This window comes from Lampris incognitus, chromosome 19 (assembly GCF_029633865.1).
Source record: "Lampris incognitus isolate fLamInc1 chromosome 19, fLamInc1.hap2, whole genome shotgun sequence".
Classification (NCBI taxonomy): Eukaryota; Metazoa; Chordata; class Actinopteri; order Lampriformes; family Lampridae; genus Lampris; species Lampris incognitus.
Window position 1 is genome coordinate 1723867 of NC_079229.1, and position 5983 is coordinate 1729849.

The following is a 5983-nucleotide window of genomic DNA, read 5'->3' on the forward strand; positions in this document are numbered from 1 at the left end:
AGGTAAAGGTAGGGGGAAGAGGGCATAGAGAAGTGGTAGAAAAGAGGTATAGATAGGGGGAACAGGGCATAGAGAAGTGGTAGAAAAGAGGTATAGGTAGGGGGAACAGGGCATAGAGAAGTGGTAGAAAAGAGGTGTAGGTAGGGGGAACAGGGCATAGAGAAGTGGTAGAAAAGAGGTATAGGTAGGGGGAACAGGGCATAGAGAAGTGGTAGAAAAGAGGTATAGGTAGGGGGAACAGGGCATAGAGAGGTGGTAGAAAAGAGGTATAGGTAGGGGGAACAGGGCATAGAGAAGTGGTAGAAAAGAGGTGTAGATAGGGGGAACAGGGCATAGAGAAGTGGTAGAAAAGAGGTGTAGGTAGGGGGAACAGGGCATAGAGAGGTGGTAGAAAAGAGGTATAGGTAGGGGGAACAGGGCATAGAGAAGTGGTAGAAAAGAGGTGTAGGTAGGGGGAACAGAGCATAGAGAAGTGGTAGAAAAGAGGTGTAGGTAGGGGGAACAGGGCATAGAGAAGTGGTAGAAAAGAGGTAAAGGTAGGGGAAACAGGGCATAGAGAAGTGGTAGAAAAGAGGTGTAGGTAGGGGGAACAGAGCATAGAGAAGTGGTAGAAAAGAGGTGTAGGTAGGGGGAACAGGGTATAGAGAAGTGGTAGAAAAGAGGTATAGATAGGGGGAACAGGGCATAGAGAAGTGGTAGAAAAGAGGTGTAGATAGGGGGAAGAGGGCATAGAGAAGTGGTAGAAAAGAGGTGTAGGTAGGGGGAACAGGGCATAGAGAAGTGTTAGAAAAGAGGTATAGGTAGGGGGAACAGGGCATAGAGAAGTGGTAGAAAAGAGGTATAGGTAGGGGGAAGGGGGTATAGAGAAGTGGTAGAAAAGAGGTGTAGATAGGGGGAAGAGGGCATAGAGAAGAGGTAGAAAAGAGGTGTAGGTAGGGGGAACAGGGTATAGAGAAGTGGTAGAAAAGAGGTATAGGTAGGGGGAACAGGGCATAGAGAAGTGGTAGAAAAGAGGTGTAGGTAGGGGGAACAGGGTATAGAGAAGTGGTAGAAAAGAGGTATAGGTAGGGGGAACAGGGCATAGAGAAGTGGTAGAAAAGAGGTGTAGATAGGGGGAACAGGGCATAGAGAAGAGGTAGAAAAGAGGTATAGATAGGGGGAACAGGGCATAGAGAAGTGGTAGAAAAGAGGTGTAGGTAGGGGGAACAGGGCATAGAGAAGTGGTAGAAAAGAGGTAAAGGTAGGGGAAACAGGGCATAGAGAAGTGGTAGAAAAGAGGTGTAGGTAGGGGGAACAGAGCATAGAGAAGTGGTAGAAAAGAGGTGTAGATAGGGGGAACAGGGCATAGAGAAGTGGTAGAAAAGAGGTATAGGTAGGGGGAAGAGGGCATAGAGAAGTGGTAGAAAAGAGGTATAGGTAGGGGGAACAGAGCATAGAGAAATGGTAGAAAAGAGGTGTAGGTAGGGGGAACAGAGCATAGAGAAGTGGTAGAAAAGAGGTGTAGATAGGGGGAAGATGGCATAGAGAAGTGGTAGAAAAGAGGTGTAGGTAGGGGGAAGAGGGAATAGAGAAGTGGTAGAAAAGAGGTATAGGTAGGGGGAACAGGGCATAGAGAAGTGGTAGAAAAGAGGTGTAGATAGGGGGAAGAGGGCATAGAGAAGTGGTAGAAAAGAGGAGTAGGTAGGGGGAACAGGGCATAGAGAAGTGGTAGAAAAGAGGTATAGGTAGGGGGAACAGGGCATAGAGAAGTGGTAGAAAAGAGGTATAGGTAGGGGGAAGGGGGTATAGAGAAGTGGTAGAAAAGAGGTGTAGATAGGGGGAAGAGGGCATAGAGAATAGGTAGAAAAGAGGTGTAGGTAGGGGGAACAGGGTATAGAGAAGTGGTAGAAAAGAGGTATAGGTAGGGGGAACAGGGCATAGAGAAGTGGTAGAAAAGAGGTATAGGTAGGGGGAAGGGGGTATAGAGAAGTGGTAGAAAAGAGGTATAGGTAGGGGGAAGAGGGCATAGAGAAGTGGTAGAAAAGAGGTGTAGGTAGGGGGAACAGGGTATAGAGAAGTGGTAGAAAAGAGGTATAGGTAGGGGGAAGAGGGCATAGAGAAGTGGTAGAAAAGAGGTATAGGTAGGGGGAAGAGGGCATAGAGAAGTGGTAGAAAAGAGGTGTAGGTAGGGGGAACAGGGCATAGAGAAGTGGTAGAAAAGAGGTATAGGTAGGGGGAAGAGGGCATAGAGAAGTGGTAGAAAAGAGGTGTAGGTAGGGGGAACAGGGTATAGAGAAGTGGTAGAAAAGAGGTATAGGTAGGGGGAAGAGGGCATAGAGAAGTGGTAGAAAAGAGGTATAGGTAGGGGGAAGAGGGCATAGAGAAGTGGTAGAAAAGAGGTGTAGGTAGGGGGAAGAGGGCATAGAGAGGTGGTAGAAAAGAGGTATAGGTAGGGGGAAGAGGGCATAGAGAAGTGGTAGAAAAGAGGTATAGGTAGGGGGAAGAGGGCATAGAGAAGTGGTAGAAAAGAGGTGTAGATAGGGGGAACAGGGTATAGAGAAGTGGTAGAAAAGAGGTAAAGGTAGGGGGAACAGGGCATAGAGAAGTGATAGACTAACTAGATGTGGAAAGGAGGAAAAGGTTTGATATTGTTGAAGCTAGTAGCACCCAACATCAGCCTTTTGGGGGGGGGGGGGTCACGAAATGTGTACTTAGATTAAGCAACCTTCTTTGTATTTATTATGTCTTATTACATCATTATGTCTCAATACCAAACATGTTGGTGGCACAATCAGAAATAATACATACATGTCAGCTTTTTGGCTGTCCTTTCTTATAAAAGAAAATAGCGGAATTTGTTGCATTCTTTTTTTTAATTCATCCAAACCGATTGTTCAAATGGTCAACGGGTATATGACGTGGCCATTATTTGTCCCTGAAAATATACCAAGCAGCTTCAGGGGCACGTTTCAGCAAGATGATCCCGACATTTCTTCTTCAACAAATGGGGGAGCACTGTATTTCTTGAATTTTGATAAATCCATGTGTGTTTCAGTGTTTCTTAAAGTTAAGGTACATCTGTGGGTATTTTAAATTAACTTTTGAATATTGTATATATTTCAAAAGAAAGAGACAAGCTACTGGGAAATACCTTACAACAGTATCAACTCAACACTGTCACAAAGTTTAAATGCAGGCACTGAAGCATTTTACACTGTTGCAACGGCTCTTAATACCCTTTGATTTACACATTTAAAATACACAACGTCTCCTGAGTAGTGCTCCATTTAACTCGTGATGAAACTGAGTAGTGTTCCATTTAACTCGTGATAAAACAGTAGTGTTCCATTTAACTCGTGATGAAACTGAGTAGTGTTCCATTTAACTCGTGATGAAACTGAGTAGTGTTCCATTTAACTTGTGATGAAACTGAGTAGTGTTCCATTTAACTAATGATAAAACTGAGTAGTGTTCCATTTAACTCGTGATGAAACTGAGTAGTGTTCCATTTAACTCGTGATAAAACTGAGTAGTGTTCCATTTAACTCGTGATGAAACTGAGTAGTGCTCCATTTAACTCGTGATGAAACTGAGTAGTGCTCCATTTAACTTGTGATGAAACTGAGTAGTGTTCCATTTAACTTGTGATGAAACTGAGTAGTGTTCCATTTAACTTGTGATAAAACTGAGTAGTGCTCCATTTAACTTGTGATAAAACTGAGTAGTGTTCCATTTAACTCGTGATGAAACTGAGTAGTGTTCATTTAACTCGTGATGAAACTGAGTAGTGCTCCATTTAACTCGTGATGAAACTGAGTAGTGTTCCATTTAACTTGTGATGAAACTGAGTAGTGTCCATTTAACTCGTGATGAAACTGAGTAGTGCTCCATTTAACTCGTGATGAAACTGAGTAGTGTTCCATTTAACTCGTGATAAAACTGAGTAGTGTTCCATTTAACTTGTGATGAAACTGAGTAGTGTTCCATTTAACTTGTGATAAAACTGAGTAGTGTTCCATTTAACTAATGATAAAACTGAGTAGTGTTCCATTTAACTCGTGATGAAACTGAGTAGTGTTCCATTTAACTCGTGATAAAACTGAGTAGTGTTCCATTTAACTCGTGATGAAACTGAGTAGTGCTCCATTTAACTCGTGATGAAACTGAGTAGTGCTCCATTTAACTTGTGATGAAACTGAGTAGTGTTCCATTTAACTTGTGATGAAACTGAGTAGTGTTCCATTTAACTTGTGATAAAACTGAGTAGTGCTCCATTTAACTTGTGATGAAACTGAGTAGTGTTCCATTTAACTTGTGATGAAACTGAGTAGTGTTCCATTTAACTCGTGATAAAACTGAGTAGTGCTCCATTTAACTCGTGATGAAACTGAGTAGTGTTCCATTTAACTTGTGATAAAACTGAGTAGTGTTCCATTTAACTCGTGATGAAACTGAGTAGTGCTCCATTTAACTCGTGATGAAACTGAGTAGTGTTCCATTTAACTCGTGATAAAACTGAGTAGTGTTCATTTAACTTGTGATGAAACTGAGTAGTGTTCCATTTAACTTGTGATGAAACTGAGTAGTGTTCCATTTAACTTGTGATGAAACTCAGTAGTGCTCCATTTAACTTGTGATGAAACTGAGTAGTGTTCCATTTAACTTGTGATGAAACTGAGTAGTGTTCCATTTAACTTGTGATGAAACAGAGTAGTGTTCCATTTAACTTGTGATGAAACAGAGTAGTGCTCCATTTAACTTGATGAAGCTGAGTAGTGTTCCATTTAACTTGTGATGAAGCTGAGTAGTGTTCCATTTAACTTGTGATGAAACTGAGTAGTGTTCCATTTAACTTGTGATAAAACTGAGTAGTGTTCCATTTAACTTGTGATGAAACTGAGTAGTGTTCCATTTAACTTGTGATGAAACTGAGTAGTGTTCCATTTAACTCGTGATAAAACTGAGTAGTGCTCCATTTAACTCGTGATGAAACTGAGTAGTGTTCCATTTAACTTGTGATAAAACTGAGTAGTGTTCCATTTAACTTGTGATGAAACTGAGTAGTGCTCCATTTAACTCGTGATGAAACTGAGTAGTGTTCCATTTAACTCGTGATAAAACTGAGTAGTGTTCATTTAACTTGTGATGAAACTGAGTAGTGTTCCATTTAACTCGTGATGAAACTGAGTAGTGTTCCATTTAACTCGTGATGAAACTGAGTAGTGTTCCATTTAACTTGTGATGAAGCTGAGTAGTGTTCCATTTAACTTGTGATGAAACAGAGTAGTGCTCCATTTAACTCGTGATGAAACTGAGTAGTGTTCCATTTAACTTGTGATGAAGCTGAGTAGTGTTCCATTTAACTTGTGATGAAGCTGAGTAGTGTTCCATTTAACTTGTGATGAAGCTGAGTAGTGCTCCATTTAACTTGTGATGAAACTGAGTAGTGTTCCATTTAACTTGTGATGAAACTGAGTAGTGTTCCATTTAACTTGTGATGAAACTGAGTAGTGCTCCATTTAACTCGTGATGAAACTGAGTAGTGTTCCATTTAACTTGTGATAAAACTGAGTAGTGTTCCATTTAACTCGTGATGAAACTGAGTAGTGTTCCATTTAACTTGTGATGAAACTGAGTAGTGTTCATTTAACTTGTGATGAAACTGAGTAGTGTTCCATTTAACTTGTGATGAAACTGAGTAGTGTTCCATTTAACTTGTGATGAAACTGAGTAGTGCTCCATTTAACTTGTGATAAAACTGAGTAGTGTTCATTTAACTTGTGATGAAACTGAGTAGTGTTCCATTTAACTCGTGATGAAACTGAGTAGTGTTCCATTTAACTTGTGATGAAGCTGAGTAGTGTTCCATTTAACTCGTGATGAAACTGAGTAGTGTTCCATTTAACTTGTGATGAAACTGAGTAGTGTTCCATTTAACTTGTGATGAAACAGAGTAGTGTTCCATTTAACTTGTGATGAAACTGAGTAGTGTTCCATTTAACTT